General features: G+C 41.4%; 1 pseudogene; it reads left to right on the top strand.

Moving 5' to 3' along the window:
• LOC130104679 (NACHT, LRR and PYD domains-containing protein 3-like) overlaps positions 1-26,169 on the top strand; it is a 100,582-nt pseudogene that overhangs the window by 50,586 nt on the left and 23,827 nt on the right.

The following is a 26,169-nucleotide window of genomic DNA, read 5'->3' as shown; positions in this document are numbered from 1 at the left end:
TACCAATCTGTCCCGCTGGGTCGCCAGGACCATCAGGCTCGGCTATGCGATTCAGTTCGCACGTTCTCCTCCCCGCTTCCGGGGAGTCCGCTTCACGACGGTCGGTGGCAATGCCCCGGTCATGCGTACGGAGGTTGCAACCTTGCTGGCGAAAGGTGCAGTCGAGATTGTCCCTCCAGCCGAAATTAAGTCCGGCTTCTACAGCCCCTACTTCATTGTACCTTCATTGTGGTTGGTTACGGCCAATCCTGGACCTGCGCGTTTTGAGCCAATCCCTTCACAGGCTTCCGTTCAAGTACGCCACCTCCTCTTATGGAGTCAGAAGCATCTGAGGTCGCTTCGTGCTATTTACATTCCAGGAGACCTGAACTGTGCAGCCGACGAGCTCTCAAGGATTCAGCCTCTCTCTCGAGAGGGGGCCCCATCCCCAGTCAGTTCAGCTGATTTGGGTCCAGGTCGGGGACGCTCGTGTAGACCTGTTTGCCTCCCACGACCCATTGCGCCCTAATTTATTCCCTGACCGAGGGCACGCTCGGCACGGATGCACTGGCGCACAGCTGGCCGTGGGGCCTCCGCAAGTATGCGTTTCCCCCAGTGAGCCTTCTCGCACAGAACCTGTGCAAGATCAGGGAGGATGAGGAGCAGGTCATTTTGTTTGCGCCCCACTGGCCCACCCGGACCTGGTTCTCCGAACTTGTACTCCTCGCAACAGCACCTCCCTGCCCAATTCCTCTGAGGAAGGACCTCCTTTCTCAGGGACGGGGCACCCTATGGCACCCTCGTCCCGAACTTTGGAACCTCCATGTCTGGCTTCTGGACGGATGATGTAGGTTTGAGTACCCTACCACCTGCGGTGGTGGCTACCATCACTTCCGCTAGAGCATCGTCCACGAGACATGTCTATGTGTTGAAGTGGAACCGCTTCGTCAACTGGTGCTCTTCTCGCCGAGAAGACCACACGATATGCCTGATCAGTGTTGTGCTTTCCTTCCTACAAGATGGGTTGGAGCGAAGGCTGTCTCCCTCCACCCTCAAAGTTTATGTTGCCGCCATTGCCGCACATCATGTTGCAGTTGAAGGTAAGTCAGTTGGAAAGCACGACCTGGTCATCAGGTTCCTGAGAGGAGCGAGGAGACTAAATCCTCCTTGCCCTCCTCTCGTACCCTCTTGGGACCTCTCAGCGGTTTTAACTGCCCTGCGGAGTGCTCCCTTCGAGCCCTTGCAGTCAGTGGAGCTTAAATTCCTGTCCATGAAGACAGCGCTCCTGATTGCATTGGCCTCCATCAAGAGGGTAGGGGACCTGCAGGCATTTTCAGTTGACGAAGCGTGCCTGGAATTCGGGCCGGCTAACTCTCACGTGATCCTGAGACCCCGGCTTGGATATGTGCCCAAGGTTCGTACAAGCCCGTTTTGAGACCAGGTGGTGAACCTGCAAGCGCTGCCCTCGGAGGAGGCAGACCCAGCCTTGGCACTGCTCTGTCCAGTACGTGCTCTCTGTGCTTACGTAGACAGGACGCAATACCGACGCAATAAAACTGTGTGTAACAAGCGTTTTTCTGAGGAGAGCCATGAGAATTTCTATCCTCTCTGTCACTATCCATCTTTATTGTCAGTCTACTGAAGGTATGTAGATTTGTGATCTACGCTACCGTTTTTTATGACATTTGTATGAGAAAATTATCAAATATATGCTTTTATATTGAATGTATATGAACATTTATACTGTTAAAGGTAAAATACAGATTGTGTTCAATGTTTTTGTAGGAATTTAATTGTCAGCTCTAAAATCCTAGTTTCCCCCTGATATGTAGTGAGAGCCGGCATGGGCCACTGACAGATGACAATTGCTCGTCCCTCTCTCTCTCTCCTGCTCTGCCCCACACACTCCCTATCTTCTTCTCACAGCCGCACACACACATTTAAGAGGATTTTTCAGAATCATTTTTTTTTCGTGTTGTAATTTGTTTATATTATTACTATGTGCATTTAAAAAAAAAAATATGTATGAACTTATGTATATCACCGTTTATGGGCGGGAGGAGGAAGGGAGAAGGAAAGACTACTTCCTTATTTTGGCTCGGAGTTTTGTTTGTTGGAAATACGAACTGAATTTAGCAATGTTTTAAAATGAAAAACGTTGCGTTTAACCCTCTGGGGTCTAAGGTGTTTTTGGGGTCCTTGAGATGTTTTGACATGCCCTGACATTTGTGCTTTTTTCAGTTGCTTATAAACATATTAATGGCAAAGGTGTAATTACACTCCATTTAGCACAAACAGGGCTACCATAATATGTGAGCAACATGTATGTACATGTTTGTATTTTTGAGAGAATGTTTATGCATGGTTATTGAAAAAAATTTAAATGAAAGTTTCTGAAATAAGGCCACAAAACACGTACTAAATATGTGTCCACAATACGTTTGACTAATGGATGTTGTCGCCTAGAGTTTTTGCTTCAAAATGATCTGAAAATCATCCTGCCTAATCATTCACATAAAACAATAGATTGATTTAAATTGTGTAAAACATTTTTTGTTTGGAAAGGCAATATGTGGATGGGCGTGAATGGTCCAACCCCATCATGAATAATGCTCTGATTCACACCTGAGAAGACAATGACCTGCATAATGAGCTGCATAATGAGCCTTTCATTCAGGTGTCACACAAGAAAGAATCTAAGGGGAAAAAAATAAAAAATATATATATATATCAAAATATAAATGAAAGTCAAAAGCACATTTTTAGCCATACCTGAAAACAAATCCTGTTCAAATAGGCTATATGGGCCATTCTACAGAATTGGTTCAAAGTGAGATTGGAAACATCTTGAAAAGAAAATGGTATTTTTTTCATATAAATGTCTTATAAAGTATTCTTTTTTAAAGTAGGCCAATACATTATCATACATATTTCAAAGTTAAAGATTCATTAGTTTGATATAGCTTTGGAACAAACACAATAACATCTTAGTTGATTCGTTTATTTTTGACAAAACATACTATATATTTAACATATGAGCAGAAACTGCTAACAAAAGCTTATTTGATGCCTATCCTAAACTAGTCAACGAAATGTTGTCTTTAATATTTCGTCTGTAACAGTGCGCATATGTGCGTTCATTCATTCACTCACACACAGACACTTTTTGAAAGCTGTAGTAAACAACAGCGCCCATCTGTGCCGTTAATTCATTCACGCACAGAAACGTGATTCAAATTTAAACAGTTTTTTTGCGTTTACAGACACTATTCTATATCGCGATTATAACAAAGCACAAGAATAAAAAATGTACACAATTCTCAGCTGGATGTTGCTCCTTGATATAAAAATAAACCAGCACTTGTTCGGAGGTAAATGTCCCAGGATTATTCCTCACAGCCTCGCAAGACGACATAGTACATTAATCTTGGTGTGTTTTATCGAGCTGGTGTGGGCGTTTACACGTCTGCATTTGTTGCTTGCGCTCTCCGTGGGCGTGTCAGATTAGCAGAATAATGACCTGCGTGAACGATAATTAGAATGGCTGACATCTCTCTCTTTTTATATAGATTACATAAACAGTGAATATTTATTTTAGTTTTGAATTAGATAATTTAAAAGTACACACTTAAATGTGTCACGGTTTATGAATTCACTGGCTTTTCCTTGTCTTGTGTGATTGTTGTGTTGCGTGTATCATTAGCGTGGGCGTGTCCTCTGATCAGCACTGATCACCACTGATCATCAGCGCCAGCCTCATCTACTCTTGTAAATATTCTCTGTGACTGGTGTTCTCTGTTGTCAGAGCGTTGTGGTATTCCTGGTGTTAGTTCCTGTCCCGTTTGGCTGTCTCCTGTGATCTTCGTTACCCGTTGGACTGTTCATCGTGTCTTCGTCGTCAGTGCTTCACTTCTGGACTTCAGCTTCACTCACCAACTACCACCAGCCTGGCTGCTCATCGTTGTCCCTGCGTCACTCTCCCACCCCTGTGTGTCGCATTGTGTGGACCTGACCATCACTGTTTATTCTCAATAAACATATTGATTTACCTGCAATTGCCTTCTCTCTCTCGTTGACATGACAAAATGATTATAAAGATATATTGCTCATGCCTGGGTGAATAGTATTTGCTTACAGTTAAAAGACGTGCTCCGGAAAAAGGTTCCTGCGCTATCTCCCTCTGGGAGTGTAACGTTGCCCCAAACCAGATCCAGAATTGTCAGCTGTGCTGAAACGGGCCGCCGAGTCTGTTGGACTTGAGTGGAACCCTCCACCGTGTCCTGCTCAGTCTCGGTTGGATGATTGGTATCTCGGGGCGGGTCGTGCTGGTTCTCAGCCCGCCACCCCAGTACCCTTTTTTCCCGAAGTGCATGGAAAGCTTACTAGGTCGTGGACGGCACCTTTTACTGCCGAAAACTGAGTGATTCCTCCCCCCTCGCTACCCTTGACGGAGGAGCGGTGAAGGGTTATGAGGCTATCCCTCCTGGAGTGGTCTGTTGTGACACACCTGTGTCCAACGGGCACTGCATTTTGGACAGGGGATCCTTGTCCATGTCATGTTGACATTCATGGACATGCACAAGGGTATTCTAGACCGTGCGCTCATGAGTGAGCTCCGCACTGCTACTGACGTCGCCCTCAGGGGCACGAGTGTCGGAGCGTGTACGGTCGGTCTAGCGATGTCCACCTTAGTGGTCCCGGAGCGCCACCGTTGGCTCAGCCTGGTTGAGATGGCAGATGCGGATAAGGTTCGGTTCCTGGACTCCCCGATATCCCAGGTTGGGTTGTTCGGCAACGCGGTGGAGAGCTGTGCCCAACAGCTCTCCGCTGCTCAGGCACAGACGGAGGCCACCCGAAACTCACCCCACCGCTGGTGGCAGTTCCTCCACCCCACCGCTGGTGGCAGTTCCTCCGCCTGCTCGTCACTGAGGGTGTCCCCCTGCCGCTGCCTTCGGTTCCGCGGGGCCCCCGCAACAGCCTCCACTCCATTCTCCGTCCCTGGGTCCCAAGAGGGCGAGGTTGGCGGCGTGCGAACATGTAGAACAGTCTTGCACGGTGCGTTTGAGGACCCGGTCATCCGCCTTCTCACGCATCCCGTTGCCCCGTGGAGACAGGTAAGTGTCTCGGAGATGGAGAGGCAGAAAGCACACCCTGTTTATTTTCTTTATTTTACAAAAGCACAATATTTTTTTTCGATTGTAAGTGGACACATTAAAAAGTAGACATTTAACAGTTTATTTTTTCATATTTCTTATGTCTGTATGAGCAGAAATGATGGAGTATTTTAAGTCTATTTTTCTGCTATGTGAAAAAAATCGAGTGCCGGCATGTTTGCCGACCCCAGAGGGTTAATGTGTGTCATTCTTCTCTACAGGTTGAGGGATTGTGGTGTCACAGATGAAGGTTGTGCTGCTCTGGCTTCAGGTCTGAGATCAAACCCCTCACACCTGAGAGAACTGTATCTGTCCGAGAATAAACTAGGAGACTCAGGAGTGAAGCTGTTCTCTGCTGTACTGGGGAATCCTCACTGTAAATTGGAGATACTGTGGTAAGATCATCTGTAACATAAAGAATAAGGATTAATATGTAGATACTGCATAAAATATATCTTTGGCGTAAACCTCATCCGGTGGTTCAGTGACAGATTCCTGCCTGAACCGTCAGATCCTGCCGATCCGGCGGTAGAAGGCAGCAGTGAGGAGTCTCCCTGAAGAGGAACATTTACATCTTAATATATTATTATCCCACAAAAGACAGTAAAACTAACAGTTAAATAAACCGGACAAACTACAAACCAGAAAACAGATGCAGGTTACATTGAAGAGATTTTTTTTAAAGCAACACTAAGTAAGAATTTTTACCTTAAAATAATGTTTTCAAAATCGTTTCAGTGGTTCATCAAGTCGTGACATAGTGAAATGGCCTTATGCCACCGCTTTGCGGTCCTTTATCTGATATATCCACGCTATGTAAGATTGCCAGATCGGGTTGCGTTTCTGTAGTGCGAATGAGACCTAAGAAAACTACAAATTTGACTTGCTTTACGGCAAGCGTTAAAATTGCCGATAGGTTGAGCGTACTCGACAGACTTCAACTACAATTTCATAAAATCATGCATCATACTCTACCTTGTCTGTGGCCATTGTTGATTCCAAAGCCGGTGCTGGATAAACAGAGAGCATGTGCGTGCGACAGTAGGATGCGTTAGGCTAAATTATTTACGACAGTAGTAATGGACAATTCCGCTTCCAACCTGTAGGGCGACCGCAGAGGAAAAGTCGCTCCCAGAGGGAGATAACGCAGCTCACCCTCCAATGCTGCAATCAGTGTCCGGTCCTTTGGGGGAGTCCCAGATGAAACGGCTGGCCCACCCATTACAGATGGACCAGCATGCTCCACGGGGGGACTCTACCGGCTGCGGTGGAAGGTAGGAGTGAGGAGCCCAAAGGTAATGGTTACCGGGCGAGACATCCAACACGATCGTCCTATCACCCATCCCACGCGGACGATGGCTAGTCTCGACCTCAACACCGCAACAGTCATATTCCCGAAATGGGAACATGAACTGTCCAGAAAAGCTGCTTCAGCGTGCTGTAAGCCCAAACACGTGACGCAACAATTGTGACCATCAGAGAGAGACAGGGAACGACCGCACCCAGAAACGCACGGGCGGAATGACATCATGAAAAAGACGCAAACACACCCGTGTTGCTCTTTCAGGAAACTCTCACCAGTGCCGGAGCACACAGGGGAATGACCGCGGCAACACTGCTACAGAGATGGTGCAGCCTTTACCAGTGAAGCACTCACTTTCTCCACCCTCAACCGACCGTCAGACAAACAAACACAAACATAAATTTGGGTGCTGTGAGAACAGCAGTTGAGAGCTTGAAAGCTTGAGATCACCCCTGCATTCAAACTGTAAACACCAACACCGGGAGAGACTTCCAGAAGAAGCACCGACACACTCGCTCGTTGTATAACAACACTCTTCAGAAGACCTTTCTGTAAAGCTGTTTTGAAACAATCCATTGTTAAAAGCGCTATATAAATGAAGATGACTTGACTTGACTTGACCTGAACATGAAGCTCGGCTCCGAAGCAAAAGGCAACTGGTGCGTGCATCTACTTCTGTATTTATACCCGTGCCGCGGAGGGGAGTGTGAGATGTAGATCTCGCACGCCAATGTGCATTAGCTCGTTCTAAAGATACTCAAAGACGATTGGCTCCCTAGCGTGATCCCATTTCAGCCGACTATGTCTGACGTTCTTGACTGAAAGGGAACTGATATGGTGACAGTCTTGGTTCAGGTGAAACACACCCCTTCCCTCTTTTCAGCTGCACACAGACATTTTGAGGTAATGCTCATCCTTTTGCAAGGGTCTGTTTGCACAAGCAGATACAAACAGTGTTTGGTGTAAATCAACTTGCCTTAAGTTGATTTACACCAAACACTGGTGGTATCTCGGATGATTGGTATCTCGGGGCGGGCCGTGCTGGTTCTCAGCCCGCCGCCCCAGTACCCTTCTTTCCCGAAGTGCATGGAAAGCTTACTAGTTCGTGCACCTTTTTTAGGTGAACTACAGTTGTCTGGTGAAATAGATGAACATGGAGGCCCACATAACAGAAGATGGTGATGTTGTTGTAAAAGCTTTATTTTAAAAGTTAAATGTTTATATAAAAATTACAACTAATAAAAACTAACAAAAAAGCAAGAAATTGTTAAATAATAATAAAACCCATTTTTAAAAAGTATATATTTTTTCCTTATCAGTCTGTTATAATTCATAAATCAAAAAGTAAGAGTAATTTAGAAAATTGACAATAAAAGAGCAAATTGACAAGAATGCAGTCTAATTCAAAAAATAAAACCATTCATTGTCTTATTTTTTAATAAAGATAATATGGAACTGGTAATATTATTAAATAAAGCGAATACATTTATTCATCCAAGTGCAGTATTCGTGTTTTCTCGATGTTTTAAATATCATCAGCCGGCAGGTCAGATGCATAATGCAATGCGTCGTGACTCGTGTAATTTTTTTTAAACTCTAGTTACAATAGTGTAAAAAGACAGGAATTTAGACCACATAATCATTCGGTCGATTGTGGCGCGCACCGATAATAAAAAATGACTGTACACGGCAGACTGTAGATGGAAGTTTTCTAATTCCCAGCGAAATAACAATATATAACCGGTCTTTAAGAACGTCTTGATCGACTGGGATACAACCACTCTCCTTGCCTCCCTCTCCGTCTTTTCCTGGCATTTCTGGTTCCCTGATTTATTTTTTATTTTCCCTGCGTTTACACTTGGCATTAACATGCGACCTGTATCTGGATGTTGTCCACATACACATTGAAAAGACAAGTGTAAACGCACATCTGATCGGAATGTTATCCGATCAGCGTGTCCCGGTTCGGAGGTAGTCGAGGACGCATTGTGATCGGATCTCAGGCCATGTTTACACGGAAACGATCTGAAGAGAAAACGCAAAAGTGGCGTTTCGTTTTCACTTTTTATTCTGCGTTTAGACGAGCGTTATGGGGGGGGGGGGGGAATCTGCGTGCATATGGAGACGCAAAAGTGTTAGAAATGCGATGTAGTATGCACTCCAGGCGGCTAGGTGGCAATGTGAAGCACTGCCACACAACAACAACAAGTCCGTGCGCCTGCGTACAACCTTCCTTCTACTTCTCTCCCTAGTAGCGCGAAATTGAAAAGACTCTTGGACGTTTATCAGAGCTGCTAGGGCAACTTGAAGGTCCGACGTATGGAAATAATCCGACATGTTGGTTGTTATTTTCCTGTACTAGCGCATGCCTGTGACGTAAATGCGTACGCGACGAGAGCAGCCATGAGCAGATTTGCGTTTTTACCCGTTTAGACGGAAACGCGACGGTGGAGCGTTTTTAAGATTTCCACTTTGGAGGGTGGTTTCACTTTTTTGCGTTTTTAAGCCCCAAAAACGCCGTCGCCGTGTAAACGAAAGGCACATCCGATAAAATATTATTACGTTTTCACCCGGAATCGTTTTCGTGTAAACAGGGCCTCAGTGTAATGTAAACGCAATCCAGCCAACGTGCCTGCATTTACAGGTGAACGTAATTTAAATCCCCGCCCAGTCTCCCCGCGTGACTGTCAGAAAGTAATGGCCAGACGCAGTTTAGACACGAAATTAAACTTATTTGAACAATAAACGTCAATCTTTTAAACAGTTTATTTATGTGTGTCATTTTTCATTTTAATTGTGCAACATTATCTGAACGAGGCGATCGCCTGTACACTCACAGTCAGTAATGAGATCTTAATGAAGAGCTGCTTTGACAGAGGAATAATCGGAATCGGAATTTTTTAATGTTTTAAATGTTGAATGTTTTTATTGTTTTAGCATGTTTATCAATCTCCCATTTCTGTCAATAGTCATTGCACGCAACCTTAAACCCAGATGATCGATGATGTGACTTGTTTAACATGATCAACCCAGTTATTTTTGTAAGATCAACTCTGGAAGTATTCCTTCTTTCAAAAAATATAATTTGATCTAATTAATGGAGATTGCATATGAAAGTAAAGTGAGTGAGTGAAAGCAATTGGGATGTTGTTTAATTTGTATCATCTTTAGGCTACTATTAATCTGGTGTCGTGCCACAGACCTGATTTAAATATTATGCGGAAACAGAAATTCGATCGGTTATCCAGATACAGAGGCTGCTTAATGTGAACAAATATAAACGCACCATGTCCTGATTGCCTAATGATCCGATCTGCTTGATCGGATCACAGTGATCGCATGTTAATGCCAAGTGTAAACGCAAGTCTCCTGCTCTTCCACCAAGTTCATCGTTAACTTCAGGCTGCCGCCTCAACTCTGATTGGTTCTGTTCACGAGCTGGGGTGGGACTTACAATTTTATTGGGTCCATCTGATGTTTGTCACTGACTCTGACTGAATAATTAATAAATACTTTAGGTCGGACTAAACCATTTTTATGGAGGTAAGAGAAGCAGATATTGGGAAAGATATTTACCCAAATTGCACGTTTTTGTGGTTTTCATTTAAATCTCAGGCATACAACTAATTTAAATATTAGAATTATTCATACTACAGGGGCCTAAATAGTATAACTGCTGGATTTTGTGGGGCCCCCTGGGCAGCGGGGGCCCCTATAATTGTCACCACCTTTCACCCCACTAGCGACGGCCCTGATGACAGGAGAGATCAATATATCTGTCACGGTTTTCCCTGGTCCTGTCCCGCACTACATTTCCCAGCATTCCCCTTGGATCCCCGCACCTGCACTCACTTCCCTCATCACCGCAGCTGTTCCCTTTCACCTCATGATCTCGCTATGCTGATCCTTTATAACCTCCTCACTCCCATTGTCTCACTGCCGGGTATTATACGTTACTTCATGTTTCTGTTTCCACGTGCTACTACTGTGTTCTGAAACACTGGCTCCAGAGGTTATCGGCGAGTGGCTTTGTGTTCCCTCACTCGGGGTAACTCCAGTGTCTAAGTGAGAGATCGTCATTTCTAACGGGGATATTCCCGTGTTGGCTATCCGTGTGATGGTGTGCCTCGGAGTGTTTCTACGTCTCTACGCTTGAGGTGATTTCTATGTTCTTACAGTACGTGATTGTTTATTCAAGAGTCTTTTATGAACGTGAATACTGGATCGACTGCGTCACAGAAGTGAGTGTTAATTCAAGGACTGTCTGTATGAGAATTCCCCGTGCATCCGTGAGTGTTAATTCAAGGACTGTCTGTATGAGAATTCCCCGTGCATCCGTGAGTGTTAATTCAAGGACTGTCTGTATGAGAATTCCCCATGCATCCGTGAGTGTTAATTCAAGGACTGTCTGTATGAGAATTCCCCGTGCATCCGTGAGTGTTAATTCAAGAACTGTCTGTATGAGAATTCCCCGTGCATCCGTGAGTGTTAATTCAAGGACTGTCTGTAAGAGAATTCCCTGTGCATCTGTGAGTGATATCCCGAGGACTGTCAGTGAGAACATCCCATGCTCATCTGAGTGATATCATAGGACTGTCTATGAGAGCATTTAGGAATTCGTGCTTGAGTTCAAGTTTAATGTGTCTGCAATCTTCTGAGTTTTCTACGTTTATTCTTCTGCCCTGGATTTGCTCTGTGTATAAATAAAGCCTGTTGATTCATATTCTGGTCCCCGTGGTTATTGTGACAATATCAAAGAAAATACAGAAATGATCAGACAGTGCTACATCCTAAATAACAATCGATGAACTGTTTAGACCCTTACTGATAAGTAAATCTAGAGTGTGTCCATGATTATGTGGGGGTCCATGTACATGCTGAGTCAGATCAAAGGTTTTTAAAACAGTTTTTATTTCTTTTGCCAAATTGGTTTCTGCATTATCTATGTGAATGTTAAAATCTCTAGAAATGGCAACACAGTCAAACAGAGAAAATTGTTGATAACCGTTCTGTAAAGTCCTCAGCAAAGGCTGGAGAGTATTTTGGAGGCCTGTAAACAATGATAAGTAAAATGCGTGGAGCACCTTTTAACACAATACCCAGATATTCGAAAGACGGGTAATTACCAAATGATATTTGCTTACATTGATAGACATCTTTAAAAAGAGCAGCTAAACCCCTGCCTCTCCTACCCGCTCTGCAGTCACTCATAAAAGTAAAGTTAGGAGGGGATGTTTCATTGAGGACTGTTGTACTGCAGCTGTCTTCTAGCCAAGTTTCATTTAGCAACATAAAATCCAGGTTGTATGTGGTTATTAAGTCGTTGACTAGAAGCGATTTTTTTTTTAAGTGAGCGTATGTTTAAAAGTGCTAATTTAACAGTCTTACTTTTTGTCCCCACAGCATTCTTAGTTTGGCATGTAATAGGCACCAGATTAGATGGGTTTGCTGTACGGCTTTCTACGACCTTAGACTTTCTATCATGTAATTGAACAGCAATAGAGAAAGATTCAGGCACACTGGGTTCCCGTTTGTTCTGTAAACATTTGAGAAAATTACTGTTATCATAGCGGGGACCCGACACATATCACTGAGAGCTGGTATCAGTTGTTTTTGGTTCACCTCAAGCCGCTGGAGGAGGGTGTGGGCCCTGGCGCTGTGGCAGAGGCCGAAGAGCTCTCACAGGAGGAGGGGGAGGGTGCGAGGTGGGCCCGCAGGCTTTGGTGGTTGCGGGGCCTGCCATTTTTTGGTTTATATCTGGGGGCTTGCAGCAAAAGAGTGGGATAGTTCTGTTCCAGCATACACCAGTTGTTCCATTTTCTCTGAGAAGCACAGAAGTGGAGTTGCTGGAGAGAGGGATAACGTGTCTGGTGAGAGGGGCTGTTGTTCTGGTGTTGTCGGAGGCTGTAATATGCTGTCCTGGATTCCCTGGCTGTTTTCCAGAAAGTCGTCCTTGGGTGCTGAATCTTGGAGCAGTTCTAGTATGTCACAGTCTGTCTGTGGTGAGCTCTGTGGGCAGGGCTCAGCTGAGATTGTGTCCGTGAGCAGAGGTTGTGGTGGCTGAGTGGTGTTATAATTGTCCTTGTGTGATGTGTCAACCACATGTCCATTCAGGTGCAGAAGTGAAGTCCTCTGGTCATTCATACTGTATCCAGGTGTGTGTGTGTGCCCACCAGGTTGAGTGGATTGGCACACATTGCAGAAGGATGATGGAGGGAGAAGTAGATATTGTCCTTTAGCACTCTTGAACCAAGTTTGTTTGGGTGGTGGCCATCCTGTTGAAACCGTTGCCTCTGACTCCAGAAAAGATTGAAGTTGTCAATGAAGTTCACTCCTTTTATATTGCAGGTTTTTTGGAGCCATGTATTAACCCTCTGGGGTCTGAGGTGTTTTCTGGGACCTGGAGGTGTTCTGACATGCTCTGACATTTGTGCTTATTTCTCTTACTAATGACATTTTCATGGCTAAAGTCTTATTATGCTGTATTCAGCACAAACTCTGCTACAATAATATGTCAGCAGCATATAGGTAAAATTTTGTAGTTTTGAGATAATGACGTTTATGCGTGGTTTGTGAAAAAACTTTAAATAATTGTCACTGAAATAAGGTCATGAAACCCATAGTGAATATTTCTTCACAACACTTTTGAAAATTGTATCACATAGCCTATAAGATTTGCTTCAAAACTATGTGAAAATCATCCTTACTACTCATTCAGATAAGACAATAAAGTGATTTAAAATGTCCAAGACTTGTTTATTGTAAGAAAGCTTTGCGCGAAGGAGGCATGATCTCATTAATATTACTGCATTTCACACCTGAGAAAGACAAAGACCCTACCATAATGGCCCTATTAGGTGCTATCAGGCCCTATCATTATGAGGAGCCTTGGACAAAGAATGAGGAGAGCCTTAAAGAATGGCTTTTTGATTGTTTGGATTTATTTACAACACAACATAATCCAAAGATACACAACAAATGACAAAAAAGCACATTATTGAACACACTTACAGATACTTGAACAGTCACACACCTGTGTGCCATTCCTGAAACATAGTACATACCTGTCATTTCCAAGGTGTTTGATTTTTCATTTTACCATGTTCATGTACAGAGTCTCATGTGAATGTTCAAGTCAGCAGGACTCATCAGTGGAGCATCTGGTCCCTGTAAAAAAAAAAAAAAAATTGTGAACATGCTGATATCAAGAGAAACTATATGACTGCACGACTTTGGGCATACATTGTAGATTTTTCTGGTTAAAATTGCGATTTAATTTATATATATATATATATATATATATATATACGTCAGGAAATCTCTTGAACTCTCGTCTCAGGCCCACAAGGAAGTAATGGAATAGTCGAAAAAAGTCGTTATTTTTGTTTTGTTTTCCCGCACAAAAAGTATTCTCGTCGCTTGATAAACTTATAGTTGAGCCACTGTAGGCACTTGGAATATTTAAACATTTTCTTTAATGACTTTCTGGGCCGTCAAGTTTCATTCCCTTAGGCAGCCTATGTAGCAGTGATCCACCTCTCAGATTTAATCAAAAATATCTTCATTTGTGTTCCGAAGATGAACGAAGGCCTTACGGGGTTGGTACAGCATGGGGGTGAGTAATTAATGACTTAATTTTCATTTTTGGGTGAACTAACCCTTTAATGATTATAAAGATTAGAGTTGAGCCGGATACTTGGCTGAAACGAGTATCCGGTACGGATAAAGCACTTTTGCCGTGTACGAGTATTATACGAGTAATACGAGTCAATATCTGTGCTCGGATTGAATAAAAATCCTCATTGGGTAGCTGACGGTTTCTGCGTTCTGTGATAGGCTAGTTTATCGAGTTGCTGTGTCCCGCTCTGCTCACTCACACACAGAATACTGAGAAGAGAACAGCTCTCTCTCTCTCTCTGTCTCTCCCTCAGTCACTCAGGTTTGCGGGTCTTTTCCGTTAACGTTTAGGGTTTCTTCAGCTTCAGGTTTTTTACTTCGGTTTGTAGTACTTACTTATTAACCAGTAGAGTTCTGGTAAACGTGGGGTTTGTTCAGACGTGGTGCTTGGTAGAATGCGACTCGCGTTGAGTCTCTGCCTGTCGGAGATTTTGTTTCTTTTTTAAACCGTCAGCTGGCTCTAACCAGTTTTTTTTACTGAGTGTGTCTGACACTTTCTTGCTGTATTTCATAAAAAAAAGGAAGTAGTGGTATAAAACTATATTACAAATTAACTTTTTTTAACCGTCTGCTGGCTCCAACCAGTTTTTTAACAGTTAAAAAAATTAAAAGTTAAAAAAACAAAAAATAATGTTGAGTATGAAAACTCTTGTTCATTGCATTTTACTTCATAATTGCAACCGCATGTGTTGTATTCATTGTTGCAAAACTTGTTCTGTATATAGTTCGTTTGTTATAGTGATCAAAACCATTGATCTGAAGCTCAATGCTGATGCTGTCATGTAAATATAGTTTTCTAATCAGCAATAAATATAACAATTTCTGATCAACCCATATCAATTGCATGCTTAAAATAACATACGGGTTAAAGCCCCACCCATTTCAAGACAACCCGACCCACTTCTGGGTTAAATCACACCCACTTCTGGGTTAGGCCCCGCCCAGTCCGAGTACAGATACAGATACAGATAATTCATATGGTTAACAGATACAGATACAGTTAATGCTGTACTCGCTCATCCCGAATAAATATATACTGTATATCTCATGCCTGGGTGAATAGTATTCGCTGAGTTTTGTTTCAGTTTATAGATGTGCTCAAGAAAAAAAAGTTAACGGAGACGGAGAGGCAGAAAGCACACCCTGTATATTTTCTTTATTTTACAAAAGCACAATGTTTTGTTTTGATTGTAAGTGGACACATACAAAAGTAGACATATCACAGATAATGTTTTCATATCCTCCTGGGACCCAAGAATAGACTTCTGTCCACTGTAGTGGACATTATATTTTAGTGAATTTCTCTGACATCATACATGTCACATGACACAACCTGGGTGTCCTGTAAAGAGCACATTCAGGACTTTACAGAGATACCAAATGTTTGGAGGTTTCACCATGAAAACAACTTCTCCTTGGTCTTTAAAAATGTCTGACATGGGGGGATCACGTGATGCTTGCAACTAGATAGACGCACTTTTTTCGCTTCCCCACTGGGTCGACGTAAAATAACTATTTGAAGTAACAATTTTGCCGTGTGATTCACCGCAACTGCTGTAATAAGTGTCAAAATGTCCCTGGACAACTTTTTTGCAACGCCCGCATCGAGTAAGAAGAGAGACGGGCGAAAGAAAACTGCTAGCAAGACTAATGCTAATAGCACTGCTAACGTAGCATCTGCTGCTGCTAAACAAATCGACACTGAATACGAAGAGGCTGAGCGTGATACGGAGCAGGCGGCTACAGAATGTGAAGCGGAGCCGGAGGACGTTATCCTCCAAAGAGATGATATATTAGTTGAGAGAGTGACCACCAACATCGCTGAGATGCTAGACACCAAACTTGCTGCTGTTGTTAAACCAGTTACGGAACTGTCTCAGAAGTTGGACGGCATTTTGGAAAGAGTGACGGATATAGAAAAGCGCGTATCTGATCTTGAGGACGTGTCAACGGTGACTGAGCCGAGACTGGAATCTTTGGAAAACGCTCTCAAAAAAGCACTGGAACGCCTTGATAATTATGAGAATCAAAGTCGTCGCCAAAATATTAAGATCACAGGGCTTAAGGCTGGCTTTGAGGGTGAAGATCCAGTTATGCTCTTTGAGAAATGGATTCCTGAAGTTTTGGATATGCAGCAGGACAGGGTCAAGATTGAGAGAGCCCATCGCACGGGACCCGCGCTTGGAGGGGGAGAGAAAAGCGGCTCTCGAGCGGTCCTAGTGAGATTGCACAATTACGCCGATAAACAGAAGATCCTTAATGCAGCGAGAAACAAAGGCAGGTTGACAGTGGGCGGTCAGGAGGTGTCCTTCTACCAAGATTTTTCAGCTGAAGTGATCAAGAAGAGGCAAGAATCGGCAAACGCGCGGCGGAGGTTACGGGAAGCGGGCATCAGATACGCTTTTGTGTACCCGGCCGTAATACGGATCTTTCAGCAGGATGGGACTACGAAAGCACTTTCCAACATGAAAGACGTCAACAACTACATTAAAGAACTGACTGAGAGATTAGACACAGGTAAATAACTCAGACTGTGTTCCGCTAAGAGCAACGTTTGGCTATTAATAAGCTCCGATGACAAATGACAGAACCTAAAAAGCGTTGAAATGAGAGCTTTGATAAATAATATTGGGCCTCATTTTCTGTTATTTAAGGTTGTGGGTTAAGACACTCAAGTTGTCTAAATCTACGTTTTAATTTGTTATCATACGGCTTGTTACACTGACCAACGACTCAGCTGGGAAGGTTTTTTTTTTTTTTTTTTTTTTTTTTTGCAACGTTTTTCTGGCTCGCAAGGACCCCAGCTGGATACTCCTTAAAGGCACACTGTGGAATTTTTGGCCACTAGGGTGTGCTCGACCTGTAATTTTCACGCCTAGTGCCCCTAGAGGCCACAAGCGCCGCAGCATTGTCGCAAAAGTCAACAGTCAACCGGTCAACCTCCCGTGTCTTTATGTGTGTGCAGACGGCATTTGATTTGTATGTTGGAGAAAGTTAATCGATTCACTACTGACCAAAATAATAATATAAATATAAGATTAATAATATAAATCCTATAAAGAAAACAAATTGAATAAAAGTAGCATACGCAGAAAACAATGTCTGATCAGGTAAGTCGCATTGACAAGGGTTGCCCAATCCTGCTCCTGCCGATCGTCTGTCCTGCACAGTTCATCTCCAACCCTAATCAAACACACCTGAAGCAAACAATTAGCAACTAACGTCTTCAGGATCTCTTTGCAATGGGTTGGAGATGAAATCGAGTAGTCGGGAAATCGTGTAACAAAACTGATATAACTCACTACATATTTCCGTTATTTGTAGTCTTCAGTTTGTTTTTCCTTTTACACAAATACAAACATATATGAGCTGAAAGGAAAAAAAACATTTACATTTGTATACGGCAGTATGTTGTGACTTATATCAGTTTTGTTACACGAATTCGCAGTAAATATTACAGTATATATACACTTATGCCGATGTTTATTTTAAACTCTCCCTTTTTCTTTTTTTGATCTCCTCTGACAAAATCTTTGCTTTCTTCGCTTTCTTCCGAGTAGCTGTTGATTCAGCCATGACGACAACATACAGACGCCTGCAATCAAACGCGAGTTGAGCTCTTTGAGCTCTCACGTTAGATTTTGAGGAAGTTGGGGTGGTGGGGGAAGTGACGTATGCCGTAAAGCGGTCGAATTTTGTAGTTCTTTTTGTGCTCGGGTTCCTACCCGAAACCCGAAGTTACATAGTGCTGGTAAAAGCGATACAGACACCTTCAGGCTTCGGCAGACGTGTCATTCAACCTATTGTAAGTCGATGTACCATCTCAATGGGTTTTGGTAATATATTATAAAGGTTGAAAAGTTCCACAGTGTGCCTTTAATAAGAGTATGACGATGTTTGTTTTTGGTTTTTGTATATTCCACCTTTTAACAGGTTTGTGGATACTTAGGTTATTGTTTGTTACTCCAAGCTGTGTGTTTTGTTTTTGCTTGGGATTTTTTTCTTTTTTTTAATGTTTTCTTTATCAGCACAGACAGAGTTAAAGGTTGGGATGGGATGGGACTAAATATAGTACTAATTTCTACTTTTTTGAATACAGCATTAAGTACATAAAGTATATAATAGGTAGTAATGAGTATTAGAATTTGTACTTGGAATGTTAAGGGATCCAATAATCCAGTGAAAAGGAAAGCTATCCTAAACAGTCTAAAAAAGGATAAAATCCAAATAGCCTTTTTACAGGAAGCACACCTCAGCGACAATGAACATAAGAAATATCTCCGGGAGTGGGTCGGTCAGGTTTATTACTCATCCTTTTCAACAAGTAGGAGGGGGGTAATAATACTGATACATAAAAACTTGCCGTTTGTTGTTACAGACACATATAAGGATACAGAGGGGAGAATCGTTTTAACCAAAGGAATGCTTTATGGGGAAATTATTTTGCTGGGTAGCATCTATAGTCCTAACGTAAATGATGATGATTTTTCTGCCTTACTTTTTGACCGGCTGGTTGAGATGGACTCCTCAAACATTTTGATAGGAGGTGATTTTAATTGCTCTCTTTGTCCTTTTTTGGACAGGAGTCCAGCTAGGAGCAGTCAGTCTAAAAGTGCAAGATCGCTTAAAAACGCACTAGAGGAAATCGGCCTGTTAGATATTTGGAGGCATTTAAACCCTTCAACACAAGGCTTTACATTTCACTCCTTACCTCATTCATCAATGTCCCGCATTGACTATATATTTATTTCGAGGCATTTGGCTCATCTAGTGGAGAAATCAGATATAGGAGTTATTGCCATTTCTGATCATGCTCCTGTTAGTTTAGAGATGCAACCACCCAGACCACTAAAGCGAACTATTTATTGGAAGTTAAACAGGCTATTACTTTTTGATGACAATTTTATTAAACTATTAGAAGAACAGACCGATTTGTATCTAAACGTCAATGACAAAGAGGACGCTGACCCTAGAATTGTATGGGATGCTTATAAAGCCTATATGAGAGGGGTTATAATCTCATATACAAGCTGTAAAAAGAAGGAACGAATAATAATACAAAATGACCTTGAAATCAAAATTAAAAGACTGGAAAAAGAATATTATGCATCAAAATCAGACGAAGTCCTTAAGGAATTAAAGACATCCAGGGACATGTTAAGTGACTTAGTGACAAAGAAAGCTGAGAAGGACATGTTATTTGCACAACAAAGACTATTTGAATTTGGCAATAAACCAAACAAATTCTTGGCAAGGCTGGCAAACAATGCTCCCCCTAAATTCTTTATTACGGCAGTTAGGGATGAGAATGGTCAGCGTCATATGGATAATAAGCACATTAATGAATGTTTTAGACAATTTTATGAGGAACTATACAGTTCTGAGACTGACTGTGACAAATTAAAAGATTGCCACTTTCTAAACAGCTTGAATATACCACGACTATCCGAAGACCAAGCTAACTTACTGGAAGGTCCCATTACATTATTAGAAATTGATACAGCCATTTCATCACTCCAATCGGGCAAATGCCCTGGAGCTGACGGATATCCCGTTGAGTTTTTTAAGGTTATGAAAGGCAAGATTAATAAATTATTACAGAGAGTATTTAATGCATCCTTTGAACACTCAAGTCTCCCGGGAACTATGTATATTGCCAATATTACAGTAATACCAAAAAAAGATAAGGACCCAGAACTGCCTTCTTCCTATCGACCGATAAGCTTGTTAGGAGTAGACATGAAAATATTGTCAAAGGTGTTGGCCAATAGATTAGAGCGGGTTGTATCAGACATAGTAAGCACAGACCAGACTGGATTTATTAAGGGTCGTCTGTCCTCAAATAATACAAGATGCTTGATTAATATTATCAATCATCTTAATTACCATCAAATACCCGGCGCCATTGTTTCAATGGACGCCGAAAAAGCTTTCGACCGTGAATGGGATTACATGTTCGAAGTGCTAAGAAGATTTGGTTTTAAACCCACTTTTATAGACTGGGTGAAGATCTTGTACAAGATGCCTGCAGCCTCTGTCTTGACAAATGGTCTTTTGTCCGTACCATTTAAACTTAGACGCGGTACTGCTCAGGGCAGTCCTTTATCACCTTTGCTGTTCTCCCTGGCTATAGAGCCGCTTGCGATAGCCGTCAGACAGAATATAAATATAGGAGGAATTTTAATAGGAACAAAACAGCACAAAATCTTATTATATGCCGATGATATTCTTTTAACTTTAACAGATCCCGATAAATCAATTCCAGCACTGGTTGATTGTATTAAAGAATTTGGACAAATATCAGGGTATAAGGTAAATTTTGAAAAGTCAGAAATAATGCCCTTAACAAAGAGTGGTCAGGTCGAGCCTGCTTATGTTAAACCTTTCCGCTGGGCACCTAAAGGATTTAAGTATCTAGGAATAAAAATCACACCCAAAATTGGTCAGCTTTATGCGGAAAACATCAATCCTTTAATTAGTCACATAAAAGAAAAAGTTACAAGTTGGAAAAAGCTTCCTTTATCATTGCTTGGTAGGATTAACCTTACTAAAATGGTACTACTTCCAAAAATTTCTTATCCAGTGTGCTTTTTGTGTTTTTGAATCCAAATGATCTTAAGGACATTAATAAATTGATATCAGACTTTATCTGGGCAGGCAGAAAACCTAAGCTTAAAATAGATACTTTACAACTTCCAAAACAACAGGGTGGGTGGGGCTTACCAAAGATTGAGAACTATGTACTGTCTATTCATGCTAGAATTGTTTCAGTGTGGGCAGCTGAATATGATGAGACACCTTGGCTTGAGATTGAAAAAGTAATTAGTCAACCCTTCTGTCTTATAAACTTATTAGATAAACGTGTAAGAGAACTGCCTCTTGCTGTTAAAGACAATTACCTAATTAATAATGTTATCAAGACATGGAGTATTTTGAAGAAAATATTTGGGAAGTCCAAGGCTCTTAACTTTCTTGCAATTCTGGTAGATACCCCAGATTTATCAGAAGGGGGCGCTGGTCTCAATCTCAATTCATGGCAAGAAGCTGGTATTAGGAGAATGTATGATTTGTGGGACAAAGGTAAATTCAAGACATTTGAAGATATAAGATCTCAATATAATATACCTGCCAACGATTTCTACAAGTATCTCCAGATCAGGCATTACGTAAAATCAAAGACTGGATCTCTGGAGCTACCAACAAACTGTTACTTGCTTGAAAAAACTCTACTGGACTGTCGGAAACGTGGACGTTTTGTGTCTAGATTCTATTCTGAGTTACAGAATCTAACGGTAGACAAACTGAAACACTTACGAACAACTTGGAATATGCTGCTTAAAGTGTCAATTGACTCTGAGTCGTGGGAGGAAATAGTAATACTGCCCTCTAGAATATCAATCTGTAATAGATACAAAGAAATGCAGTTCAATATTCTACATAATGTTTACATTTCACCTTATATATACAGTAAGTACACTCCAGGTGTTTCTCCGAATTGTCCTAAATGTAACTTAGCTAAAGGCACTAGATATCACTGTCTTTGGGAGTGCAAGAACATCAAGGTATTTTGGCAGGCAGTATGCAGTGAAATCAGTTTGGTGATAGGACAGACAGCCCCACTCAGCCCACTCATGTGCCTACTGGGGCTTATACCTGACCATCTGAGAGCTCACAAAGAGACTGTTCAGTTTCTCCTGATGCTGGCTCGAAAGGCTATAATGAACAAATGGGTTGGTAGCGACGCCCCCTCTACTCAGATGTGGAAGTCTCTGATATCTGAAGTTGTAACTCTAGAAAGATTGAGGTATTGTCTCAATGGTAAATTGCATCTGTTTAAAAAATGGGAGAATATTTTAAAGTGTCTGAAGATTAAAAGGTCGTAAACACAAAATGGATATAATGTATGTACAACCATATGACGAGATGCTGTATGTAAAATGGAAATTGCCCACATGCCAATAGATATGGTTATTTATATCGTTTTCTGTGCTGTGTTTTTGTTTTAGTATGTTTTGTTTGAAATAACTAAAATGTTTAATAAAAAGAATATAAAAAATAAATAAAAAAAATGTCTGACATTAATTTAGTGATCAAATGTAGCATTCTTATGGAAATATGATAATATATTGTAATTATAATTTAAATTGGACTACTTTTTCAAATTGTATTTCATAAAACAACATCTCAGGAAAATGTTAAGGGGTTTCAAATAAAAAAATACTTTCTGTTACAGAACAGGGCATTGATTTCAAACGTGTCCACTGTAGAGGACATCAGGACTAAAATCATGTGTATCAGGCATTCTGGGAGACACAACAAGTGAATATGGAAATAAATTATACATCAATATTCCTATGAAATGTTAGATATTATTATTAAAATGTTGCCAATTATTACTCCAATTATTACACTTATTTTTTCATTAAATGTTGCTCCAAGAACACATTAATGTGCAAATTAGATACAGTGTATAGATACATTGCATTGAATGGGAATATTAATTTATGGCCATTTTACCCATAGACATAATAAATACATAGACGCCCTATTGGCCGCTTTGGAACGTTGCTGCGATACGTCAACGGGTCCGCCATTTTGCGGAGGGCAAGACTGCGCTGTGAACAAATGTAAGTAAACGGGGGAGCTGCGTTTTTTTTCTGGATAAAAACAAACTGTTTTTACATTTATCAACCGATTTCAGTGGTTTGTATGTGGTGTACAAAAAGTTCCATCTCTAGTTATTTAAAATCTCGATAGTTAGACTTGTAAAATATTTTTTTTAATAAAGAATGGTCAATTAAGCTCAGGCTTGTCATGTATCTGGCTTTTTATTCTTGGATAAGAATGGTGAAGACCCCCATACTGAGATATAATTTAAGTTTTCTTATTGTGGAAAAAGCATTTTCTGTGATTGACCAGATTTTAGCAATAACAAAGATAACTGATGGATCCTTTATAATAATACGTTATGGTACAACTACAGTGCAATGCAAATAGTAAATATAACATAAAGTGAGAAGTAATAGTAAATAGTTTAGTCAATAAAATAAACAAATAGTATACAGCAAATAAAATAGTAATGATTAGTATAATTATATAATATCATAAGTACAATAATACAATCATAAAAATATTGATAATAGCATAGTTTATTAATAATACTATAATAATAGCAATAGAATAAGAAATATCAATTACAGAATATACACAATAACAAATAAGTTAAATAGTGACTTTAATATTTAACTCTTTTTGTTAAATTTCAGTTTTATTGAACAGTATAACAGAAGTAGCTTCAGTCAAACATACAGCAGGATACAACGTTAAAATAGCCTAAATATAAAGTTATGAAACTTTACTTTGCCCTCAGCCAAAACGATTTACCAGGGAACCATTTATAGATTAATGAGACCAAAGATCGCCCGTTTGATATACACAAGAGGAGTTATATCTCATGTTTAACCACTAGACTACAGACATCCGAGTCAGCGGCAAAACTTCAGAAGCACTGGCCGAGGTACGGCTGTTCCAGGCGGGGTAGACGAGCGCTGAGCGCATCTTACAACTCCGAAAACGTCAGATCAAATTTTTAAATAGGCGCTATCTTTATAAACAAACCACATATTTGAGCTTTAAACAACAACATTGTCGACTGAAAAACTATTTAAACTACATTTCGTGACACAATAACTGTAGTATTTTTAAATGTATCCTCTGAACGTTACTATTACTAATTAAATCATGACCAAATACAACCAAAAACAAACGTTCAGTCTTGCTTGTGAAAGGTAATTCCTCGAAAGCTGTTTTCAATTGTGTGGCGATGTGTACAGCCCCCAACAGCGCACAAAACATGCATTTTTCTCAATTCCCGGTATGAGAGGTATGGGAAAGTTGCCATCCCCAACATGGCGGCGCCGTTGACGTACGCTCCAGCGGCCAATAGGGCGTCTATGTATTTATTATGTCTATGATTTTACCCACATATTGCAAAAAGTAAAATGGTGTATCAATTCATTCCATTATTTCTTTCATAACATAGTTGAGAATAATCTTTATACAAATTTTGGTTGAAAAAATCCTGAAACCCCAAAATTTATTGGTGATTGAAAAAAAATCCCATTGTTTTTGCCTATACATATAATTTCATGTCATTTTATTTTTTAAACAACTTAGTCCTGGCGTCCACTACAGAGGACATAGCATAACGTATGAATAAAATATTATTTTATATATATGTTTTTTTACCATTTGTTTATTGTGCTCTAAACAGTTTGATGACATGGAAAAAAACTAAATTCAAAAACCTTTTTTTTCTGGGTCTCAGGGGGATATTTATTTTTTCTGTATGGCCATAAATGACAGAGTAATTTAAGTCTATTCTGTTACTATGTGAAGAAAATCCAGCAAAACGCGCCGGCGCATTTGCCGACCCCAGAGGGTTAAGCCCAAGCAACCGTGAAAACCTGTTTGTTCCTCTTGCTGGGAGTGGTCCACTGATGAATGTTTGAACTTTCAGTCTTTTAAGTGTTACAAAAAGTTAATTGAAATCCTTCTTAAGGAGTTCTGACTGCTCTTTATGAATATCATTCTTCCCCACATGAATGATGAGTCGATTTGCAGTCTTATGTTTCATCAGAATGTTCTGAAGTTCCCTATTTACATCAGAAGTCGTTGCTTGTGGAAGGCAGCACGTAGTTGTATCCCTGCTAATAATGTTTCTGATTATGGAGTCACCCACTATCAGAGTCAGGGCCGGCGATTGCTATAGGCGAACTAGGCGGTTGCCTAGGGCGACAAATGAGTTGGGGGCGCGGGCGCCCTCTAGTGTCGCCCCTGGCCTACTTCCCATTAATCATAGAATTAGAATGACAAGCGAAACAACAACATGTTTATTAAACATGATCATCCTAAGGCGCCCCTCAGCCATACGTTTAATTACTTGTCAACCTGATTATTAGATTGAATGGATGATTATTGTCGATCATTTCCTAAAGGGGGGGCGGGGGTTAGTTGCGTTACGTTACGTTCTATGGTTACGTTAGGCAAGTGCTCGGCTGCTGCGCGCGCTGATCGAAAATGAAGCGGTCTAAACCCTCTGGTGCACAGGGACGAAAACGGAGAAAGCAACAAGATAAAAAGAAAGCCCAGTATAGAGGTAAGTCTTCTCATCTCATCCATTAAGGTGTCAAATGTTCTGGGCATCGGGACAACCGGGAGATTCCCGCGGGCCCGACGTGCTTTTTGGGCCGATGCATACATCTCATACTTTTATTTTTCTATTTTTGTCTTAACGGCCCATAAACTCGTACATCGGTGACCTATTCGTTTTGTTTTGTTTTGCTTAATTGGCGGCGCTGGGTTACTTCCAAATATGTAACTTACTTTCAAGTATAGACATTTGTACAATATACTCATGAAAGTTTCCTTTATTTTTCAGTGCATTTGTTTTACAATATAGCCTATGGCAATTACTGTCATGGGATTAATATTATTAATCAAAACTCAATATCGCCTAGGGCAACCAAAGGGTTAGAGCCGGCCCTGATCAGAGTGCTGTGCTCGGCTGCGCTCTGAGCTGAGTGCCGCTGTCTGCTCGACCTTGAGCGCCAGTTAGCAGTGTTAGCTACTGGCTGATTCAGTCTGTGTTCGATCACATTCATCACATTCAGAGATTCCTCATTCATTAATACTTCAAATCTGTTCTCAAGATGTATAGGCGGTGGTAGGAGACCAGTGTTTGCAATCCTTGTCAGAGCCGTATCTGGGGTAGAGGACATAGCTGTCAACCCTCCCGTTTTTTACGGGTTTCTCACGTATTTTAGCTCTTTTCCCGCTGTCTTCCCGTTTTAGTATTTTCCCGTAAAATATCCCGTATTTTTACGCTCTGATTGTGTGAGACGTACAAGCTCGGGCAGATTCGGCTTGAAGTCGTTCATCCTCGGATGCGGCGCCGCGCGCGCTGTTACAAAAAAAGCTGTGCACACAGCCAAGCGAAATGGGGTCTTGCCGGTCTTGCGCACCCAACGCGTCATTTTTGCCGCGCTCGTGCGTCAG

This window comes from Rhinichthys klamathensis, unplaced genomic scaffold (genome assembly GCF_029890125.1).
Source record: "Rhinichthys klamathensis goyatoka isolate OS25496 unplaced genomic scaffold, OSU_Roscu_1.1 h1tg000014l_1, whole genome shotgun sequence".
NCBI classification, from domain to species: Eukaryota; Metazoa; Chordata; class Actinopteri; order Cypriniformes; family Leuciscidae; genus Rhinichthys; species Rhinichthys klamathensis.
The sequence above is the reverse complement of the archived record's forward strand: the minus strand, read 5'-3'. Positions and strand labels throughout refer to the sequence as shown.